The sequence below is a fragment of the Zingiber officinale genome, chromosome 6A (genome assembly GCF_018446385.1).
Source record: "Zingiber officinale cultivar Zhangliang chromosome 6A, Zo_v1.1, whole genome shotgun sequence".
In the NCBI taxonomy this organism is placed as follows: Eukaryota; Viridiplantae; Streptophyta; class Magnoliopsida; order Zingiberales; family Zingiberaceae; genus Zingiber; species Zingiber officinale.
Window position 1 is genome coordinate 15,778,188 of NC_055997.1, and position 24,436 is coordinate 15,802,623.

The window sequence follows — 24,436 nt, forward strand, 5'->3', positions numbered from 1 at the left end:
AGTGTTTGGGAATCCTGTGAACTGGGCACCAAAGCTAAGTGCTTGGGGAACCCATAAACCGAGCACCGAGTTTGGGTGCTCAGGGAATAACCTGGATACCATCAGATGACTTTCTTTCAAGTTAGACTCAGGAGTATAATCGAATAAAGTCCGATTAAATATGAAATCCTCCCCTTTTTCTACCTATGTGCTACCTCTCTTGCTTTGATTATACCAGCTATTCGACTCTGATGCTCGAGGAATAATCCAGATATTACCAGATGCCCCTCCTTCATGTCGGACTGAGTAGTATAATTGAATGAAATCTAATTAAATATGAAATCTTTCCATTTTCCTATCTATATATGTGTTACCTCTCTTGCTATGATTGTACTAGCTACTCAACTTCGATGCTCAGAGAATAATCCGAATATGATTAGATGTCGCTTATTTAAATCAAATTGAGGTATATAATCGAATAAAGTCTGATTAAATATGATCAATAAGTTAAAAAGATTTAAAAGGGTAAAAAGAACTTCCCATTTCACAATTCGGTGAGTCAGTCGAGCATAAAATCTTGTTCGATAAATAATTAGATTATTTCCTGAGTTTTCTATAAAAAAAAAACTTCAAATAATATTAGTAATAATCCTTACTATTTCCTAGAAAGGGGACGAAGAAAACCTGTGCCCCAACATATTATTAATAAACTGAAGATATCTCATTCTTTTCAAAGATAGTAAGGAGTCAATCTAAATTGTGATACCATTTTATGTGGATGAGAAGAGAATGCAAAATGCCCCTCTAGGTGGTAAAAGATGAATATATTCATCCTCAGTGTCCACTACAAAAAATAAAGGCTTCTGGGACAAATTTTGGGACGAATTTGACAAAAAAATTCGTTGCAAAATATTTAGGGACAAAATTTGGGACGAAAATATTTTCGTCCCAAAATTATTGATGCCAACTTTTGGAACAAATATTTGTTCGTTGGAAATTTGGCAACGAATTTGGGGACAAAATTGGCGATGAATAATATTTTCGTCCCCAAATTTGTTGCCAATTTTGCAACAAAAAACTCTATTTGTCCCAAAATACTATACAATTTTGCAACGAAAATTTATTTTGTTGCAAACTTAGCAACGAATTTGGGGACGAATTCGGGGATGAATTTAATTCTGTTCTGTCCCAAATTTGGCAACAAATTATATTTTCGTTGCCAAATTTGTTGCTAATTTTCATGACACATTGCAACGAATATTATTTTTGTTGCAAAATTTACAACGAATTTGGCAACGAAAATACTAATTTCATTTAAAAAATAAATATTCATTCCAAATTTCGTCCCAAATACTGGAACAAATCCGCAGTTTCGTCCCAAATTCTGGGACGAATCCGCATATTCGTCCCAGAATCTGGGACGAAATTTGGAACAAAAATATTTTTATTGCAAAATTATCAATGGATAAGTTTGGAACAAATTATTTTCGTTGCCAAATTCGTTCCTAAATTAAAAAAAAAATCCAGCAACTATACATTTCTACAATAAATTCAAATAAAATATATATAACAAATTCAAATAACAAAATATAGACTTTCAACACATCCTAATTAACAATATCACAAATAACACAATATATACATTCAACACATTCTATTTCAGATACATATATTAATAATTGAAATCAAATCACAATACAACAAATTCAAAGTTCTCAACATCTTCTTCAAACGACTCCAAAATATTATACAAGTTCAACACTCAAATATTTATAAAGTCTAATAATCCAAGAAGTTAAACAAGGAGTTAAATTTAAAAAAAAAACTAAGATACATCAACTCATCTTCTTTCTCCACAAAAGCTTTCATCCCCATCAACTCTTCTCTTCCTGCATACAAACAAACGAATAAACCAGATCATGTGTAACCAGAAAGATAATAACTTAAATTCTAACAATCTCACAATTCTAATAGTTTCATTTGTATCAAATTGTTATGATATACCATATTTCACCTTATCAAACAAGTTTTACAAATATTATATTTCATCAAACATAGAGAGAATGAGATGTATTCTTAAAATCCCTATAATATGAAAATGTCTGAAATGAAAAAAACACAAACTAATATATGAGCAATTAGTTGATACTAGTCTTTAAGTACTCATAGTTACTTGGTTATTAGGCAAACTCTAATCATAATTTGGAATTTGAAGTAATAATGCAATAATATCAAATTTCAACAAATATATAAAAAGATACCTTTATTTAACTTTTCAAATATAACTAATTTAAAAATATATAAATATAATTAAAAGTCTAACATGTTCAACTACGAGTGTGTTATTTAATACTTACTTTTTTCTCCGATACATATTTCGCCTCACCAATCCTGTTAAAAACAAATTAACAATATTAAATAAAATAAAAATTAGAAAAGTTAACATGGCATGGTTTAATGTATAAAACACTAATTATGAGACAAATAATCATCAAACATAATTAAAATCATGAAATAGCATCACCAGCATCATCGTTATCATCATCGCCATCATCATCATCGTCACGCGGAGGAATCTGACTTAGAGCGGAACTAAAAATTCCAATATAAGATAAAGTAAATTGCAAATTTGATTCATAAAAAGGAACTTTCAAAAACTTACCATTTTTCTTCAAATAGCTTGTAGAACAAGAGGGGAAAAAAAATATTAGATGTCACCTCTAATGACCTGTAGGAATAAATACAATGTATTAACTGATAAAATAAATAAAATTATAACTGAGACAGTATATAAAAAGTGAGATATAAGTTTGGTAAGTTTGCATATTAAAGATAGGCTAGAATACCACGGGGAAGATCTACAAAAATGCTTTATGATACGAGTGTCTCCAACTACACCGAGCGAGACCTGCACAAACAAAATTACAAATTTAGTCAATACCTTAACATAATAAATCATTTGTACTTTTTTCACTAGCATTTTAGTCTCTCTAAACTTTGTTCTTTTAATAGCTATAAATGTTATTTTTTTGGCCATGAATGATGATCAATTTCAGTAGACGACTCTTGTTGATAAGCCGAACCCACAAAATCAAGCCAACTATCATTCTACTTAGGAGATAAGATGAGAAATCAGAGGCGTAATTTGATGGAAAGCACAAATTCAATGCATGAATAAATTACTGAGACTTAGCAAGTCCAAATTCTTACCGTTCAAAGAAATAACATAAAATGTTGACCTAAAATGAGTTGATTGAATCAAGGTTACAAAATCAACCATCATTGTAACTGGATAAGCATACAAACAGCGGATAAGTACTGTATCGGAATTTAAAACACCGGAGCAGCCCCGTCCAGGAGCAGCCACACTGCCAGGTGCGGCCACGAGCGGCCAAGCACGACGACGGCGGCCAGGCGCATCCAGTCGAGGACACGCCTGGCCAGGCACGACGACGGCGGCGTCGCCATCGGACCCCCAAAGCGACTGGCCAGAGCCGAAGGAAGCATGGGATCGGAGCAGCGCCCGAGCACGGCGGCGGCGGTGGCGGCGGCCAGCCGCTCGCCATTCCGCTATAACTCGCCGCAGGACGGCGGCCAGGTGAGGCCACGCGCGGCAAGGAGCGCCCACGCGCGGCAAGGAGCGCCCAAGCGCGGCCACGCACGGCCAAGCGTGGCCGGCACGGCGCCGCGCACAGATGAGAGGGGAGATGGGAGAGGGGAGAGGGATTACCTGCGCCGCTGCAGGAGAAGGATTCCGCCACCGCTGGAGAAGGATTCAGCCGCCGCTGCGAGAAGGAGATCGGGTAAAGAGAATATGTGGGATTAAGGGATATAGGGTTTTTTAGAAACAAAAATAGTTTGTTGCCATTTTTGTCCCTACTTTTGGGACGAATTCCTGGATTCGTCCCAAATTTTGGGACGAATCCAGGATTCGTCCCAGATTTAAGAAAATTAAAAAAATAAAAAAAAATTAATCGGATGACTAAATATGGACCTAGAGATGTCGGAATTTCACGAAACAAGTTTCTATGGATTCCTAATTTTTTCCTAATCTCAAAAATATCCTTATCCATAATTTTAACATATTATATTGACTGTGGTGAATTTTTTATTAAGAATTAGGTCATATTCGTGTTAAAAAATCACCACACTCAATATATTAGGTTAAAATTTAGAATTAGTATATTTTTATGATCAGGAGAAAATTATGAATGCATAGAAACTTGTTTCATTAAATTCCGAGATCTCTAGGTCCATATTTAGGCCTTCGGAATGATATTTATTTTATTTTTTATTTTTTTTAAATCTGGGACGAATCCTGGATTCGTCCCAGATTTTGGGACGAATTCCTGGATTCGTCCCAGATTTGGGGACGAATTCCAGGATTCGTCCCAAATTTTGGGACGAATCCAGGATTCGTCCCAGATTTAAGAAAATTAAAAAAGAAAAGAAAAATTAATCGGAGACACTAAATATGGACCTAGAGATGTCGGAATTTCATGAAACAAGTTTCTATGGATTCCTAATTTTTTCCTAATCTCAAAAATATCCTTATCCATAATTTTAACATATTATATTGACTGTGGTGAATTTTTTTATTAATCATTAGGTCATATTCGTGTTAAAAAATCACCACACTCAATATATTAGGTTAAAATTCAGGATTAAGATATTTTTATGATCAGGAGAAAATTATGAATACATAGAAACTTATTTCATTAAATTCCGAGATCTCTAGGTTCATATTTAGGCCTTCCGAATGATATTTATTTTATTTTTTCATTTTTTTAATTCTGGGACGAATCCTGGGTTTGTCCCAGATTTTGGGACGAATTCCTGGATTCGTCCCAGATTTTGGGACGAATTCCTGGATTCGTCCCAGATTTTGGGACAAATCCAGGATTCGTCCCAAATTTAAATAAATTTAAAAATAAAAGAAAAATTAATCGGAGACACTAAATATGAACCTAGAGATGTCAGAATTTCATGAAACAAGTTTCTATGGGTTTCTAATTTTGTAATAATCATAAATAAATCCTCATTCATAATTTTGACCTAATATATTTAGTGTAGTGATTTTTTAAACCAAATTCTTTAAATTCAAGTTAAAAAATCACAACACTCAAAATATTAGGGTAAAATTATAGATGAGGACATTTTTACAATCAGGAGAAAATTAGAAACTCATAGAATCTTGTTTCATAAAATTCTGACATCCGTAGGTATATATTTAAAGTTTTAGACACATATTCAAACATACGTTAAACGCTAACATACTTAATTAACATTAAACTATCTATGTTTCACTAAATATGGACCTAGAGATGTCGGAATTTCACGAAACAAGTTTCTATGGATTCCTAATTTTTTCCTAATCTCAAAAATATCCTTATCCATAATTTTAACATATTATATTGACTGTGGTGAATTTTTTATTAAGAATTAGGTCATATTCGTGTTAAAAAATCACCACACACAATATATTAGGTTAAAATTTAGAATTAGTATATTTTTATGATCAGGAGAAAATTATGAATGCATAGAAACTTGTTTCATTAAATTCCGAGATCTCTAGGTCCATATTTAGGCCTTCGGAATGATATTTATTTTATTTTTTATTTTTTTTAAATCTGGGACGAATCCTGGATTCGTCCCAGATTTTGGGACGAATTCCTGGATTCGTCCCAAATTTTGGGACGAATCCAGGATTCGTCCCAGATTTAAGAAAATTAAAAAAGAAAAGAAAAATTAATCGGAGACACTAAATATGGACCTAGAGATGTCGGAATTTCATGAAACAAGTTTCTATGGATTCCTAATTTTTTCCTAATCTCAAAAATATCCTTATCCATAATTTTAACATATTATATTGACTGTGGTGAATTTTTTTATTAATCATTAGGTCATATTCGTGTTAAAAAATCACCACACTCAATATATTAGGTTAAAATTCAGGATTAGGATATTTTTATAATCAGGAGAAAATTATGAATACATTGAAACTTATTTCATTAAATTCCGAGATCTCTAGGTTCGTATTTAGGCCTTCCGAATGATATTTATTTTATTTTTTCATTTTTTTTAATTCTGGGACGAATCCTGGATTTGTCCCAGATTTTGGGACGAATTCCTGGATTCGTCCCAGATTTTGGGACGAATTCCTGGATTCGTCCCAGATTTTGGGACAAATCCAGCATTCGTCCCAAATTTAAATAAATTTAAAAATAAAAGAAAAATTAATCGGAGACACTAAATATGAACCTAGAGATGTCGGAATTTCATGAAACAAGTTTCTATGGGTTTCTAATTTTGTAATAATCATAAATAAATCCTCATTCATAATTTTAACCTAATATATTTAGTGTAGTGATTTTTTAAACCAAATTCTTTAAATTCAAGTTAAAAAATCACAACACTCAAAATATTAGGGTAAAATTATAGATGAGGACATTTTTACAATCAGGAGAAAATTAGAAACTCATAGAATCTTGTTTCATAAAATTCTGACATCCGTAGGTATATATTTAAAGTTTTAGACACATATTCAAACATACGTTAAACGCTAACATACTTAATTAACATTAAACTATCTATGTTTCACTAAATATGGACCTAGAGATGTCGGAATTTCACGAAACAAGTTTCTATGGATTCCTAATTTTTTCCTAATCTCAAAAATATCCTCATCCATAATTTTAACATATTATATTGACTGTGGTGAATTTTTTATTAAGAATTAGGTCATATTCGTGTTAAAAAATCACCACACTCAATATATTAGGTTAAAATTTAGAATTAGTATATTTTTATGATCAGGAGAAAATTATGAATGCATAGAAACTTGTTTCATTAAATTCCGAGATCTCTAGGTCCATATTTAGGCCTTCGGAATGATATTTATTTTATTTTTTATTTTTTTTAAATCTGGGACGAATCCTGGATTCGTCCCTGATTTTGGGACGAATTCCTGGATTCGTCCCAGATTTGGGGACGAATTCCAGGATTCGTCCCAAATTTTGGGACGAATCCAGGATTCGTCCCAGATTTAAGAAAATTAAAAAAGAAAAGAAAAATTAATCGGATACACTAAATATGGATCTAGAGATGTCGGAATTTCATGAAACAAGTTTCTATGGATTCCTAATTTTTTCCTAATCTCAAAAATATCCTTATCCATAATTTTAACATATTATATTGACTGTGGTGAATTTTTTATTAATCATTAGGTCATATTCGTGTTAAAAAATCACCACACTCAATATATTAGGTTAAAATTCAGGATTAGGATATTTTTATGATCAGGAGAAAATTATGAACGCATAGAAATTTGTTTCATTAAATTCCGAGATCTCTAGGTCTATATTTAGGCTTTTCGAATAATATTTATTTTATTTTTTAATTTTTTAAAATCTGGGACGAATCCTGGATTTGTCCCAGATTTTGGGACGAATTCCTGGATTCGTCCCTGATTTTGGGACGACTGGATTCGTCCCAGATTCTGGAACGAATCCAGAATTCGTCCCAGATTCTGGAACGAATCCAGAATTCGTCCCAGAATTTGGGACGAATCCTAGATTCGTCCCAGATTCTGGAACGAATTTTGCAACGAAAATATTGTTTGTTGGCAATTTGCGATGAAATTTTTTTGTTGCAGATTTCGTTTCTAATTTGGGTCAAATTTTATATTTGTTGCCAAAATTGTTACAATTTTGGGACGAAAAATTTTCGTCCCAAACTTTCGTCCCTAAATTATTGTTTTTTTGTAGTGGTCTCCATCAATTCGTCTCAGGATCAATATGGAGAAGATAAATCATGGATGACTACTAATCTTTGAAATAATGACTAGCACAAAATACCTTTCTAGGGATATTACTGACAGATGTTCACGAATTAATGGTTACATATTTCATTGGGAGATGCGACTTAATAATATTCAATACACTTAGAAAAATAATTTCTTCTAGAAGATATGATAAGTTAAATAACTCGTGGGATGCTATAGCTAGCCTAGAGGAAGTAATAAAACAGATGACGTAGTGGCCATTATAATTTGTCTGGAGATGGGAAATCTTATACTTAGCACATTAATTATTATAGTTTATACAAAAGTGGAAAGTATTATATTTAACACATTGGTTATTATAGTTTGTCCAGTGATGAAAAGTCCTATACTTAACTCTTTAGTTGTTATAGTTTATTCCGAGGTGGAAAGTAAACTATTAATATCCGAAACTATCATCGTACTACATAATATATCAATATCCGATGCTATTCCCTTTTTTACCAATAAATGTTTTGATCCACATAACTTGCGGAACTTGTCAATGGCGATGCTCTCATTTTCACACTTTTCTTACTATAACTTGATATTCTGATGAGCCAACCAAATCCCATGCCAGTATCATGTAGATCCACAATAATATCTCCTTTTTCATTAATTTGAGATTTAAATCTGACAATTCCTTCATTAGTGTTCCCCTAACCTTTTATTTCACACTTTTAATGACAAATTCAACAACCCCCTAAAGGATATGCATGATATTATAAAACACCCCCCAAGACTCCTTTTGTTTCATTCACCCCTGATCCTTTTCTTCAATTGATATGTAGAAAACATCCTGGACTAATGGCAAACCTCGTTTCTTTTCCTTCTTTAAAGGATCTTCCTCCTTCACTAAGGTTTTTTTTTTTTTTTTTTAATTTCTCCATATTACATTTGATATGGATGGTAAGTAAAGGGTCCACGTGGCTGACCTTTAACCCAGTCAACATAGAGTTTGGTGAAATTCTCCAGGACTTGATCGATATAGGGATTATGTGGTAGTATCTCATCTTTCGAGACGGTCCAACTTCCGAGCCTATCCGAATTGCCGATCCGCACACCTCTCGAGTTTCCGGCATTCAATGGTTACTCAAATTAAATGACAGGACATTATAACAAGATCCCTTAATAATTTTCTTTAATGACCAATGAAAGATTCATTAATAACCTCTTAATGGGAAGGGTATCTAGGGTCTTCTTCATATAAAAGTAAGACAAAGAGAAAGTCTTCTTTCCGCTACTATCAAACCTCCATGCTAATTGAGGCATCAGAGTGATCTCGCCATGACTATTCTTGACGAACCTTTTGACGTTTGTTACTTTCTATAGAAAATCACGGTGCTACGAGGAGAAATCATGGGAGAAGGTCTATAAGAGATTGGCACTTTCCTCTTCAAGTTCATGCTTGGAGGCTCACCACCTACCCCAGGGGAAGATTCCCAGTCCCGTCGCAAGATGTCATCATAGGCCACTGATATCCTCTTTTTTTCGTTTTTTTTTCTATTGCTTCAATTCTCTATTTCACAATTTTGATTTTCTTGCATGCATAAGGAAATAATAATAAAGATTGTAGAATGAACAATTATACCCGTTTATGAAGATTTTGTGGAGGTTACACATTTTATAATAAAGTAAAGGCTGGAGCAATCGATTATCAAGGTGAATCAATGGGAGGTTCTAGGTCTACATAAAACTGATAATATTCAGAGAAGAATGGCAGGTCAGAGGGTACGGTTATTGAAGCCAAATTTCAAGACATTATTCTGGAGGAAGAAAGAAATTCAGAAAACGCAATAGAATATCGGCATAGATCCAACGTTGGCAATTTGGTAACACCCTCATTAAGGTTTTCATGATGTAGAATTCCTCTTAATGACAATCTTCAATTGCTTGAAGATCAATCTGTCAAAATGAATTTATTCTATTAGAAAAAAACTTCATGGGTCGCAATATCATGTACATCATTTCGGGAACCAACTAGAATACTGAATGGTTCATGCATTTCATCTGGAGGAAGAATGGCGTCACTTCCTCATTAAGATGTATTTTACCTGTAGATTGACCACGTGATCTTGTTGAAGAGCCAGAAGGTAATAGTTTAAATAAATGCTCAAGGGCCATACGGTTTCGTAAAATATCTAAAATATATACGAATTAAAATGATTAAAATTAGATATAATTAAATTTATTTAGGATATAATTGAATTTATTTAGAAAAAGTAAATTTAATTTGGTGTGAAATTAAGGGGAAATAAATTTATATGAATTTATAAAATTTATTAATTTTTTTAAAAATTTTAAATGAAATGTTTTAGATTTTATCATGATAAAAGGAAAGTATATTTAAATGAGGAAATTATTAATTTTCAAAATTTATTTTGTATTTCTTAACCTAGAAGTTAGCCGACGTCGTCCCCTCTCACGTCTCGTTCTCTCCCAGCTACGTTGCGCCCAAGGCCGGCCCTGGAGGAGGGTGACACTGGGCGATGACCCTGGGCTCAGAATTTGAGAGGACCCAATTTTTTTTTTTTTTAGTATTATGTATTATAGACATGTAGTTGTGTCTTAGATGGTTAGGCCCAAATTTATATTTCAGAATCTTCTGATATTGTATTTTCCTTTTATCCTTTTAGGTTATAATTTGCAAAGTGATAAACAAATGAAAAATTAGGGATTTGGGATTGCCATGAAACAATTGTAAGGTATAATCTTATTTTTTGAAAAGTAGGAAATGATGATTTTGTTGCAAGTTTGACTATTACTAAAAGTCTTACATCATATATGAATATAGAGCCAATATTTACAATAAAATATCATATTTTTAGGAAAAAAATAATTTAATGAAAAAGAGGACAATGAAGTTTCACTATCAAAGTCCTTTAGAATTGATTAGTTTGTTGTTGTAGTTGTGCACATGATGATTGTTTCTTTAAAATATTGATTTGAGCAAATGAAAACTTTTGAAAATATATTTGATTTTTTATTTAATTCAAAATTATTAAGAACTTTGGACGATGATAAATTACGAAAATGTTGTGTCAATCTAAAATTTATTCTAACTCATAACAATTCATCAGATGTTAAGTTAGATGATTTATTTACCGAATTAAAAATATTACAAATGACTTTACCAAATGTAGTAATGTCTATGATTGATATTCTTGAATTTATTCAAAGTATAATTGTTATCCAAATGTTGCAATTACTTATAGAATCTTGTTGACTATGTTTGTTGAGGTAAATGTCTCCCTTATGTGCTAGTCACTATTCCAAAGGCTAGTAGCCGCCCGTGATTTACCTCCTCCGTGTTGGCCCTGGGACGGGTTGGCGGGGGCGTTGGGGGCGAGCGTATTCGCCTTTTTGCCACCAATTGTTGACTATGTCTGTTACGGTAGCATCGGCTGAAAGGAATTTTTTAAAATTAAAATTAATGAAAACATATATGAGATCGTCAATGTCGCAAGAAAAATTAAATGGTTCGACAATTTTATATATTGAGAAAGACACTTTGAAAAATCTTGAAACATAGACGATTTTACAAATAAAAATACTAGAAGAAATCATTATAGATGAATTGTATATTATTAAAAATTTATTTTGGACCTCATTTTATTTTTTCGCCCCGGGCCTCTTGAGTCAAAGGACCGGGGTTGGTTGCGCCGACCACGCCGCCCGACCACCCGGCGCTGGGCTGTGGCAACAGTCACCGGACTATCGTGTGCCGTCATTCCTCCTCCGTCCATTGCGCTACCAGCCGTCGCCACCCTCGCTCGATGATGTCAGAGCGCAGTCGCAGCATTGTGTCGCATTGTTTCCGCCGAGTTTGCGATGCCGGTGGCGACCAGCCACCACGCCCCTCCTCTTTCACCGCTCAAACGCCCCCGCCGTCGCCAAGGACCGGCTATCCGTGCTAGCAGTTAGCCTGCTCCTCTCCTCTGCCCACTTGCGCTCTTCGTCGCTGCCTCACCTCACGCCGGTGAAGCTTCTGCTCGTGCATGCCAACAGCCGTGTCTTCGCGTACCTACTGCGCGTGTCACTTTACTGCTTACCGTTATTGTCTTGCCACCACTTTGGCCGACTGAACACCGCCCTCCTCCTCCCGGACGTTCAATGTCATTGCAGCAAGACTGCCGGCCGCTAGGAGAGTCGCCGCTCTTCTCACAAATTAAAGGCCAATAGCGAACCACTGCAATCGCTGCCGCCAAACCGCCGTTGTGCCATCGCCAAACACCAGCTTGGTCTGAACCCCGTGGCACCGCCGGCTGCTACGGGTCTTGCTAGAAAGGAGCTGTAAGTTTTGTTGATCAGCTATTTGTCGGAACAAATGAATATGATGAGTTCTGTTATTAGAGTTTAATAATTAATAGGTTAATTGATGTATTAATGAATTGGTTGATTTCATTGATAACTTATCACTAACTAACTGATTAAACTGACTTGATTAAGTGATTCATTAGTTAATTAGTAAGTTGATAAATATTTGGTTAATAAACTCATGATTTGATTAACAGATAGATTAATTAATAGATCATTGATAAGTTTGATTAATTTAGATAATCAATCGTTGATGATTTAAATATTTGGTTAATAAACTCATGGTTTGATTAACAGATAGATTAATTAATAAAAAAATGATAATCCCAGTTAGCCTCATCGACTATCTCTGGGGTGACCGGCTCGGCCCCACGAAAATTTCCCACTGACCATCAGGGTAAATTGGGAAGCGCACGCGATGGTCAACCCAGACGCCTAGCATCTTTTGATTGCGCTCCCCATTTGGAGGAAAATTCCTGCAAATACACCTTAGCTGGGGATCGAACCGCGGGTGCCTGGGTGACAACCTGAAGTCCTACCGCGGCACCATACCCCGGGGACCAGATTAATTAATAGATCATTGATAAGTTTGATTAATTTAGATATTAATTAGTTGATTTAGAAATTGATAATTAATTATTTAGTTGATAACTTAAGTAGTTAGGTGATTGATTTAATTAATTGATTTAAATATGAATTAATTAACTATATTGGCTAACGGGTTAACAGATCAATCAATTTAATTAATTAATTGATAGAGTAATTAATTATTTGATTTAATTAATTAATTAATTAATGATTAATTAACTCACTTACGTGAAAAAATGATTAGATATCAATTAAGAGTTAACTAAGTTAGGTTAATTAACTTGATAGTTAACTGCATTGTTAATAGGATTATTCTAGTACTTAGACTAGAATTGTCCTATATTTATAGGATTTAAGCTCGAAGGAGACTTTAACTTGAAGATCTGCATTGAGATGGGTAACTTCTGCTCGTCTTCTTTAAATCTTTGATTTTAGTGTATGATTATATCTGTTTATATATTGATTATGTAGCATTTATTTTCTTATCTTGACTCTATTCATATTATCTGTTGAGCTTGACCTTAGAGATGATTCATTTTATATCTATGCAGTTTAACTTGTTATTCTTGCCCGGGTTGGTTATACATGTAGGATATTACCAGATCATAGTGTAGTTGTGATCATATGCTCGTGCATCTATACCATATATATAGCTATATACTTAGGTTAGTGCCTATACGTGTTAGATATTATATTGTAGCAAGTGGTAGAGTATTCTATTAGGTTATTTGTTTTAGACGGTCATCTCGGACTACTTGATTATAACCTCATTATTTTAAGGTATTTATGATGATACCATAGAGTTAGTTGAGATGTTATGACTAGGTGACTAGTATTCTCTTAATGAAATTGGTTGATTGTTTTGCGTGCTATTGTTATACATGTATGTATCTTGATTGCCCATCTGTGGTAGTGAGTTTGCATATAGTCCGTAGCTAGATAGCTATGTATATACTCTGTCTGCCCACGAGACACCCGTGATAGCGAGTTCACGTGCAGTCAAGTTTTGTTATATGCTTGTTATGAATTTCTTTGTGGAGGGTTTGGATGTACTGTATGTACTCCCGAGTTATTGGTTATACTTGGTTGAGTAGGTCAGTTAAGAGTTATGTGGTTGTTTATGTTTTTGTTAGTAGTTGATTATACTGATACTCTTAGTTATATAGTAGTTAGTCTATCTGAGATCTTCTTATATCCACTGAGTGTTTTGCACTCACTATCTTTATTTTTCTTTGACCTCCAGATTAGCAGATAGAGGATGTGTTGTGTTGCTTAGAAGTCCTGGTTGCCCGTCTCACTCGAGTTGGATTCATCCTTTGCAAGTCGTTTGATTTGTTTTTCCGCTGCCTTTATTTATGATTATATTTCCTAATCAAATATTTGAATTTTGTTATATAGTTTAACTGTTTAGTTTAATATGATTACTATTCATTAGAGCCGTCAAACGGGCCAACCCGTGGCGGGGCGGGCTAACCCACCAAAAACCCAACATTTGGCGGGGCGGGTCGGCCCACCATCCCGGCGGACTACAAAATCTTCAACCCAACCCAATTCAAGGCGGGCTGCGGGTTAGGCGGGCCAACCCGCGGGCCTGTAAAAAAATAAAAATAATAAAAAAAAATAAACATCAGGATTTATGTACTTCATCCAAGTTCTAATACCATCATACCCAACAAATGAAAATGGTAAATCATGTCTGATGATTGCACAAGCTAGTAACTCATGTGACAACTTTTGATTTATTTTCTTAGATCTCATCTTCCCATCTTGATCAAGAATCATTTGTCCTACATCATTAAACTTTAATTTGTCACAAATTTTAAGATGACGCCACAACGTAGAAGTTCCATATTGTTTACCCCCACACTTGTACTGTTTTTTACATCCAATACATTCAGCTTTATCTATATTATCAACCCCTTTGATTTTCTTAAAATACATCCAAATATCAGAAGTTTCTTTGGACCTTTTAATTGACCCCTTGTCATGCTTAGCACTTTCCAATTCATCATCTAAAATAACAGTTTGCTTTTGAGAAGTAGAGTCCATTACAAAATCAATCTGAAATATAATAAATAAATTTAGTTTCTAATAAAACCAATCAAACAAAACTCTAAATGTCAATAGCAGAATAGCATAAATTCATTTTTGTGTTAGCCCTCTGGACTGCAGAACAAATCATAAAATCAATCAAAATTCAAAACACACCAGATAATTAGATATGTTGCGCATCAAAAGAGCTAGTCTTGCTATTGCAGAATAGCAGAACAATCAACAAATGCTAAAATATTAGGGAATACTAGAATAGAGACTGCAGATTACTGGCAAATAGAATGAAATTAGGAAAGGAAGCCAAAAATCTTACCTCAAAGTCTCAAACAAGAGCTTGGAGAGTCAGAGACTGTTGAACTTGGATTCAAGCTTATCGTCTATTGAAATCGGACTACCTTCTTTAAGCACTCTGCTCTCTGCACTCTACTGGTTCACGCGGCTACGGGGAGATGTTGAGGCAGACGCCACGAGGCGGAATGTCGTTCTACTCTCTGCTGGGCGCTGATGAGTGATGCGTGCGACTATGCTAGCACGAGGTAGGCGGGGTGATTCGACGCCGACGGCAACCGGCAGGTCACAGCAGGTGCTTGCAGGTTGCAGCGTGTGTGCCTGCGGCTGCGACTTTGCAAGTGCGAGTGCCGAGTGGGGACGACAGTGGATCTGTGGAGGACTGGAGTCTGGAGGTAGGCGGCGGCGATTCGATGAAGTCTGTCGAAGCTCGAACCGATGGGATTGGGAAATAGGGTTTACTGCCTTACTGGTTTATGACTTTAGGCGCCTTTAGCTTTTATGTACTGTAGCTACAGTAAGTGTTGAAATCTCAACCGTTGGAACGTTGGATATCATATCTAGTTTTAAATTTTAAATACTATTAATACTACTTGATTTTTTTAATCAAGCCCGCGGGCCAACCCGAGCCTGCCACGGGTTGGCCCGCCTGGACCCGCGACCCGCACAGGTTGACCCATTTAGGCCCGTCATATGATGGGTTGATAAATTTTCAACCAAACCCACTTAAATTCTTTGGCGGGGCGGGCCAACCCGACGGGCCTGACCCCAAATTGACGGCTCTACTATACATGCATGTTAATACGCATTAACATTAATGATTTTGTATTACATCGATATTTATTTTACTTGATCTGAGTTCGATATCGTATGTATCATATTGTCACTAAGGAGTAATGTCCGATTTTACTGATAAGTATACTCTCAAAGCATGACATCCTATATTTAATTCCTACGTGGCAGGCTCAGAAACTTCACTAGTAGCTATTGTACTCTATCACCATGAACTTCACTTGATTCACATCATGAAGTTTCTATATTTTATAATCTGCGTAGATATTTTCAAAATTTTATAGGATAGGTACTTATATTTGTCTTAGATGTCAAAAGATTATCCCAAGATTAGAAAGTCAAGTCTTGTTTTGATTCTTTTCTCTCCAATTCTACAAGTATCCAGGAGTTTTAGGACCAAACATATCTTTATATTCTCCTCGACTCTACCGATACTTGGATCGAGCTATTATCTCCTGGATAATAGTGAGATCACCTCAAAACTGTACATTAGGTTCGAGTACATTTAGTTCTATACTTTGAATTAAAGCGTATCCTCGTAGCTTTACTTTAAGGCCAGCACTTCATCTTGGTTGTCGACAATTTTTCTTTGTCTCAGACCAGCAATCTCTATCCGCCAATATTCTTTTTAGAGCTCAAACTCTCCCGATTCGATATAGTTGGAGTTGAGATATAGGCTGCGATATCAACCTGCTCTTCGTACAACGATCAAACACATATTGAATCATCATTGTTCTTTTTCATGGCCCAAACTCTCCCAACTTGAACATAGTTGGGTTAAGATTCACGTGGCGATATCAACCTCTCCTGTGTACAAAGGTTGTGTACATATCGTATCTTCATTATTCTTTTTAGAACTCAAACTCTGCCGACTCGAACATAGTTAGAGTTGAGATCCAAGCTTTGATATTAATATCCCCTTCAAAGAAGGGTTGATAGCATATCATATCGTCATTATCTTTTTCAGAGCCCAAAATCCCTCGACTCAGACATAGTCGAAGTTGAAATCCAGGTTGTAATATCAAGCTCATTTGGTTCGTTTGCTTCCGCTTGGACTTTGGATCATATAAAAGAAAAACTATTTTAACAATAACAATACAACAATAAAACCTAATGGAAACTCCATCAATCGAGAAGCACTCACGAGCCAAATTATTCTTTTATCGCCATCAATTAATGATGAAAGAATTAAAGATAGATTAATACAAATACAAACACATCGATTAATGGATTCTTGACAAAACTCTATCCGCAATCAGATTTTGTAGATAACGTTCTAAAACGAAAATTCAATAGAAAAAAGATAGAAGTTCCATAACATGAAGAGCATGATCCGACAACAAATATAATAGAGAATGGAGAACAACAATCTACATTGCTGAAGAAAACTCGTATTGGCGTTCAGAATGAGTAGGAGGTTTAAATTCTGTCAGATAAAAAAATTCTCAGAATTGATATGAGATTCATCATAATGCCAATCAAAATGAGTATGAGATGCAATTAGAACGAAAAAGAAGAAAGAGACAGGATTTCTTTCAGACAAATGCCTCGATTCGTCCTCATGTTGAATGGAATGGATTAAATCGGACTCGTCATCTATCATTTATCTCATCACCAAGAATTCCAAAGATTGAGAATGAACCGAAAATAGAATATGAGATCAAATTAGAACGCAAGATTTCTTTCAGGCAAATGCCTCGATTCGTCCTCATGTTAAATGTAATGGATTAAATCGGACTCGTCATCTATCATTTATCTCATCGCCAAGAAATCCAAAGATCGAGAATGGACGGAAAATAGAAACGGAAAGATCGATCGAAGACAACAAGGAACATACCGTACTGCAGCGGCGCTAATATTACTTTACACCCGCAGCGATGGACAATAAATTTATAGAGAGAGATAGGGTCAGTGCTAGGGTGTAGAACTCTCATTTTCACGAAAATGCCCTTTGTTTTTTTTGTCTATTAATTGGGCTTTAATTTGTATGGCCCAATTAGGGCTTCGACGGAGGTTGCAACGCCGCCCAAAATGGCCGGTGAGCTCCAACCGGCCGCCATCTCATTTAGTTGACTGCGAAACGATTGTTCTCATAGAGATGTCGTGGAACGGTCACACTGTTTCTTTTGTAAGCTGTCGTTGTTCGTCCGTCACGGTGGATTGCACTTTTGAGCTTGATTTTAAAGGTATGGTGTGATAAGATCATTTTAGATTTTTTTTTTCTTTTTTAAAAAAAATAAGTTTTAATAAGATTTTCTTTTCAAAATGTATTTTTATTTTATTTTTCTTTTAATTTTTTTTTGAAAAGATAATTTAGGTCTCTATTTAAAAAGACGTTAAAGTAATTTTGGAGGATAAGTAATTTCCCTTTTAGTTAATCAATTTCATTTGATTATTGGAGGTCGATCCCCTCGAAGTGATCACTCTATCCCCTTTTCATTTTTTTCTCTTTCGAATTTTTCATATGATAGACTCCCGAGTTCCTATCAACTTGGTATCAGAGCACGTTTACTTCATCATCGCCCTATAGTATCTCGCAGCAACTTCAACAAGTGCATGGTCTTAACTTGACATCAAGAGAAGAAAATTCACTCTGACATGATGATTGAAGGATCTCATCCTGACGCTAAATGGGCTCTGGAATTTGAAGCTAAGCACGAGACAAGGATGAATAAACTCGAAAAAACTATGGCATCGATGGTCACAATAGTGCAAGAATTGAAGGATCGTTTAGAAGCAGAGTCCAGCTCAAACATACTAATCAAAAGGGGAATAAATCAGCAGTCTCGATAACAATAATATGACTAAGGAGCGAACTCAAATGAAGATCGAGAGCACAACCATCCACGTATGAAGGTTGAATTTCCTCATTGGGAGAACAACGATCCGATTGGATGGATTTCAAGGGTTGAAAAATATTTTCGCTTCCACAGCACATTGAACAATGCAAAGGTAAAACTAGCATCTATAAACCTTGAAGGCGATGCCATCCAATGGTATGACTGGCTTGAAGCATGCCATGAGCCTCCAAAATGGGAGGAATTCAAAGAAGAACTCATTAATCGATTTGGTCCCTCCGGTTATGAGAATGTTGATGGAGAATTAGTCAAAATTTGACAAACTTCAACCGTACTAGAGGACCAAGGACGATTCTGTTGGTGCAACCTAAGGTCAAGGTTGACCTAGTTGACCTGACTCGAGTTGAGCTGACTCGAGTTGTATTTTGATGTTTGACGAGAATAGAAAAGTTCTATCCTGATGTTTGACGAGAGTAGAAAAGTTGTATTCTGATGTTTGACAGAATATAAACTTGGGAGATTGTGGGTGCAATCTTTGGTCAAGGTTGACCTAGTTGACCCAAGGTGAGTCGACCTGATTCGGGAAATCCTGGTGAGTGAAGCCAGGTGAAAGTCCTGGTGAGTGAAGTCAGGCAAGGGAAAGTCCTGGTGAGTGAAGCCAGGCAGTTGGAAAGTTCTGGTGAGTGAAGTCAGGCAAGGGAAATCCAGATAGGTCAAGGTTGACCAGACATCTGGTGAAAAGTCCAAGCAGGGAGCTTGGCACGAGAAAAGTCCAAGTATGGAGACTTGGCACGGAAAAGTCCAAGCAGGGAGACTTGGCACGGAAAAGTCCAAGTATGGAGACTTGGCACGGAAAAGTCCAAGTATGGAGACTTGGCACGGAAAAGTCCAAGCAGGGAGCTTGGCACGGGAAAAGTCCAAGTATGGAGACTTGGCATGGGAAGTCGGAGAGGGCTGGTAGCTCGTTCTCCGGACTAGGTCAGAGAGGGCTCGGGAGCTCGTTCTCTGGACCAGACGTGGAAGTCGGAGAGGGCTCGGTGTTGCACTGATTCAAGTTTGGCTCAGAGCTTGATTACACTCAGACTGATTAAGACTCAGGTTGATCAGGTGGAGAGGGTCCGGTCTGATTCTTGGCACCCAAGTCGGAGAGGGCTCGGTAGCTCGTTCTCCGGACTAGGTCAGAAAGGGCTCGGTAGCTCGTTCTCGACCGGACGGTCGGAGAGGGCTCGGTAGCTCGCCTCCTGACTAGGTCGAGGGGCCGGTAGCTCGCTCGTGACCGTAGGGTTAGGGCCGAGTCTAAACCGGATCGGTCTGGTGACCGATCACGATACTGGCTGATCGGTCCCGCAGACCGATCGAACCGGGTGGTATCAGGAGTTATCGATCGGTGCAGACCGATCGTGAAACAAATACTGAGGAAAAGGAGAGAAAGGACTGATCGGTCCAAGGACCGATCAGATCCCTCCTGGACCGATCAGGATATGGTCTGATCGGTCCAGGCTTAGCCTGATCGGTCTGTGGACCGATCAGGGATCTCCTAGACCGATCAGGTGATCGGTCCAGGCATAGTCGTTGAGTCACAACGGCTATCTCCGTCTCCTTCGCAGAACTCTGTCGCCAGGTGAGCAGGTGCAGGTTATAAAGAGGTCGAGGGCTTCTACAGTGGAATCGCTGCTTCTTCCTGGTTCCTTCTGCTCTTACTGAGCTTTGCTGAGCTCATACTTCTTGAAGCTTCGAGTGAGCTTCCTTCGGCTGGTTCAGCTGCTGTTGGGCATCCGTGAAGTTGTTGCTTCATCAACGGACTCCCGTCGACGAGAAGGCAAAGTGTTTTTACATTCATATTACTTTTTGTTTCTTGCTTTCTTTCTTGTACTCCTATCTTGTTGTTGCAAGTGATTGTGGCGAGGTTTCTCCACCCAGAAGGAGTTCATATTAGCCGGTTATCCGGGGTCTCATCGACCGACGGATTGATAGGCTTCGTCCACCTTACGGACACGCTGAGGAGTAGGAGTATCATCTCCGAACCTCGTTACATCGCTGTGCTTGAGGTTTGATTTCTCCATTTACGTTTTTGTTGTTATTTTTCCGCTGCGCTAACTTGATTTGTAGAAAGAAACGCAAATTTGAGGTCGGCTATTCACACCCCCCCCTCTCTAGCCGCTATCCGAAGGTCCTAACAGATTCGAGCGACTCTCTAATCAAACTCGTGATTGGTCAGAAAAGCAACTACTGGACACTTTTATTAAAGGACTTCGCCTTGATATACGACGAGAAGTAAAAATGAATCAACCCCGCACCATGAAGGCTGCCTTATCCTTTGCACGACTACAAGAAGAGAAGATCAATGAGGAAGGAAGAAGAAATAACAAGGTAATTCATGAAAATCCATCACATTATTCAACATCCCGTAGATTAACAAAAGAAGAGATCAAGGAAAGGACGACAAAGGGATTATGTTGGCATTGCGATGAAAAGTAGCACCGTGGTCATCAATGCAAGCAAAAGAGGATATTGATGATTAAACCAATATAGAACTTTGAGGAAGAAGATGATTTCGTTGAAGGTGAAACACAAGATAATATCAACGAAGTACAAGATGACTCTATGGCAATATCAGTACATGCCTTAGAAGGACTACAAACTGTTGGTGCGGTTAGCACTAACGGTCCAACTCAGGTTTTGATGAATGACAAATTAGGTTAAGTTAAGTTTGTTGTTGTCTAAATACTTTGATCGAGTGTGCAGGCGAAGTCCATACAGGTCGACGGGCTGACTGGATGTCTGGCATGAAGTCCAGCTAGGTCAACGGGTCGACCAGATAGCTGGCGAGAAGTCCAAGCGGGTCGATGGGTTGAGCAAACGCTTGACACGAAGTCTAGCTAGGTCGACGGGCTGACCGGATAGCTGGCGAGAAGTCCAGACGGGTCGAAGGGTTGACCGGACGTCTGGCAGGTGAGTAAAGGTAAGTCACTGGAAGGGAGTGACTGTGAGGACGTATTCCCGGGAAGGGAACTTAGGCGTCGATCCGACTTAGAACCATTTCGGAACTCTAAGTCGAGATCTTGACTAGATTCCGGTCTCGAAAAGATGAAATTTAAGTCATACTCTAAATTGTGCTAACACTTTATTTTGCAGGATATACATTGCCTCGGACTAACCTTGTCTTGCAGGAAAAGGAGCTTCTGGAGAAAGGGGGTCTGGGCGCTCGGAGGTCCGAGCGCCCGGAGGCAAGTTTTATCTAAGACGTGGCGTCGACATGTGGAGCTCGCTGGTTGGGACTACTACGTCACACCAGGGTGCCCGGAAGGGATCCAGGCGCCCCGAGCATCCTATAAAAGGAGGGTCAAAGGCGGAGCTCAAAACAAGACTCAAAATTGATGATCTGCTCTCCTATGCTCCTGCGACGTTGCGACGCTACTCCGACAAAGCTCTGTTCCTTTCTATTGTTTTATATTTGTCGGTATTTTATTTCTATCAATTCCTGTACTTTAATCTTGTAATTTTATTTTCGAATTGATAGTGATTGCCCATCAAAAGCACCCTCGTGTGCGAGCCTTGGAGTAGGAGTCGCCAAAGGCTCTGAACCAAGTAAATCCTTGTGTTCTCTTTAGCTTATTCTTTCTTTTCTGCTGTGCCTACTCGCCTTCGAACATTTTTCGATATTCACTCCCCCCTCTATCGATTCTTCACGATCCAACAAGTGGTATCAGAGCAGGTACCGCTCTGATTTGGTGCAACCACCAATTAGACAAAGGGGGGATCTGTTTTAAATTTTCATTTCTTTTCGTCTTTGGTTTTAAGTTTTTTGTATAATTCCAAACTGGTATTATTACCTTTTTGGAAATTTTTCCGTTGCAATTAAATCTAAATTGGTGCAACACCAATTTAGTTCTTTTTTCATTATATCTTAATTCTTCCCGCACTACTAATCCAAGACCAAGTCTTGGGATATTTTGTCTAGTTGTTTACTTGTGTGCAGGATGTCTCAGATCGAAGGTTTTAGTACGGTGCGCCCTCCTCTATTCAACGGGGATGATTTTCCGTACTGGAAGAAAAGGATGGAAGTCTATCTAAAGACAGACTTCGATCAATGGCTTAACGTCACAAAAGCCTACAAACTGCCAATTGACAACTCCGGAAATCTGCTTGATCCAGAACAATGGACAGCAGACATAAAAAGAAGGCGTCAATGGAGAACAAGGCGATCAATACATTACAATGCGGATTAACAAGAGAAGAACTAAACCGGGTCGGACCGCATCAGAACGCTAAAGAGCTATGGGATAAATTGATCGAGCTGCACGAAGGAACTAGCAACGCTAAGGTAACAAAAAGGGATTTATTATTAAATAAAATATTTAATATAAAAATGCAGAAAGGAGAAACAGCGAGTCAGCTGCACGCGAGGATCAAGGATATCCTCAATGGGTTCCATGCAATAGGCCACCAGATGGACAACAGAGACCTAATTAGGTATGCATTAAACGTGTTTCCACGTAATAGTTTGTGGGCATCCATCGTGGATGCCTATAAAATTTCTAAGAATTTAACTAAACTTAAATTAGATGAATTGTTTTGTGAATTAGAGTTACATGAGCAGACTAACGCCAGAGTCGAGAAAGGTGTTGCTTTATATGCAGGTCCTCTAAGAAGAAAAAGCCTGAACCCGAAGAAGACTCTGACCAGGGCTCTGAAGATGAAGAGCACCTAGTGAACCTGGTAAGGAAGATGTTCACCAGGAGGAAGAGAAGCTTCAGCAAGAAGGATCTACAAAAGATCAGTTCTCCGGCCGATTCGAGGAACGTAACATGCTTCGGATGCAACAAAAAGGGGCACTACAAGAACGAGTGTCCAAGATTGAAGATCGACAAAACAAAACCGACCAAAAAGAAGGCCCTTAAAGCGATGTGGGACGACTCCTTCTCGGACGAATCAGAGGCCGAAGATCAAAAGTGTTGGAATGTATACTAAAAGCCTAGCTTTTGTAAACATTTATTTTGAAATAAAGAATCACAGTAGTCAAAAATATCTACATTTATGTTAAGTATAGTTGTTCAATTAATTTATATCGTAGATAACATGGTGTGTGGTGTCACGCACAGAAGATCATGTTATCAGTTATTTATAAATTATAAACAGTTGCTCACGACTAAGATGGAAAAGAATAAATCGTCGGTAAAGTTGTAGTGTGATTAGGGATTAATTTATCTTGACTAATAAATTACACTAGTACACTCTAAGTGTATTGAGTAGGACTATTTTAGGTAAGTTTTTTTTATACTTACTTGATAAAAGAACTAGACCTTAGTGTTGGTGCAACATCCCTCAGGTCAAGGTTGACCTGGGTGACCAAGCTGAGTCTTGGTTTGAGTTTAGATGTTTGACAATAAGAAATTGATTGAAGAAGAGTCAAGTAGGTCAAGGTTGACCGGATACTTGACAGGGAAGTCCTGGTGAGTGAAACCAGGTGAAAACCCTAGTGAGTGAAGCTAGGTGAAAGTCCTGGTGAGTGAAGCCAGGCAGAAGGAAAACCCTAGTGAGTGAAGCTAGGTGAAAGTCCTGGTGAGTGAAGCCAGGTGAAAGCCCTAGTGAGTGAAGCTAGGCAGAAGGAAAACCCTAGTGAGTAAAGCTAGGTGAAAGTCCTGGTGAGTGAAGCCAGGTGAAAGCCCTAGTGAGTGAAGCTAGGCAGATGGAAAACCCTAGTGAGTGAAGCTAGGTGAAAGTCCCAGTGAAGCCGGGCAAGGGAAAATCCAGATGGATCAAGGATGATCGGACATCCGGTGTTGGGAAGTCAAGTAGGTCA

General features: G+C 37.4%; 1 long non-coding RNA gene and 3 other non-coding genes across 7 annotated transcripts; all 4 read right to left on the bottom strand.

The window, feature by feature from the left end:
- Nucleotides 1-1,651: 1,651 nt before the first annotated feature.
- On the bottom strand, nucleotides 1,652-3,815 carry LOC121993757. 4 transcript variants are annotated; one of them, XR_006115400.1, is made up of 6 exons: nucleotides 3,710-3,815; nucleotides 2,826-2,887; nucleotides 2,642-2,707; nucleotides 2,504-2,571; nucleotides 2,337-2,370; nucleotides 1,652-1,868 (listed from the first exon to the last, which is right to left on the bottom strand). It is a non-coding gene; the product is annotated as an uncharacterized LOC121993757 (long non-coding RNA). The 4 variants fall into 4 exon arrangements; XR_006115398.1 differs by having other exon boundaries at nucleotides 2,477-2,571; XR_006115399.1 differs by having other exon boundaries at nucleotides 1,652-2,370.
- A 13,421-nt stretch (nucleotides 3,816-17,236) lies between these two features.
- Nucleotides 17,237-17,313, bottom strand: LOC121998974. Its single transcript, XR_006116750.1, has one exon. It is a non-coding gene; the product is annotated as a small nucleolar RNA Z105 (small nucleolar RNA).
- A 52-nt stretch (nucleotides 17,314-17,365) lies between these two features.
- Nucleotides 17,366-17,455, bottom strand: LOC121999014. The gene has a single exon (XR_006116782.1). It is a non-coding gene; the product is annotated as a small nucleolar RNA SNOR75 (small nucleolar RNA).
- Nucleotides 17,456-17,514: 59 nt separating this feature from the next.
- LOC121999017 lies at nucleotides 17,515-17,604 on the bottom strand. Its single transcript, XR_006116785.1, has one exon. It is a non-coding gene; the product is annotated as a small nucleolar RNA SNOR75 (small nucleolar RNA).
- Nucleotides 17,605-24,436: the final 6,832 nt, after the last annotated feature.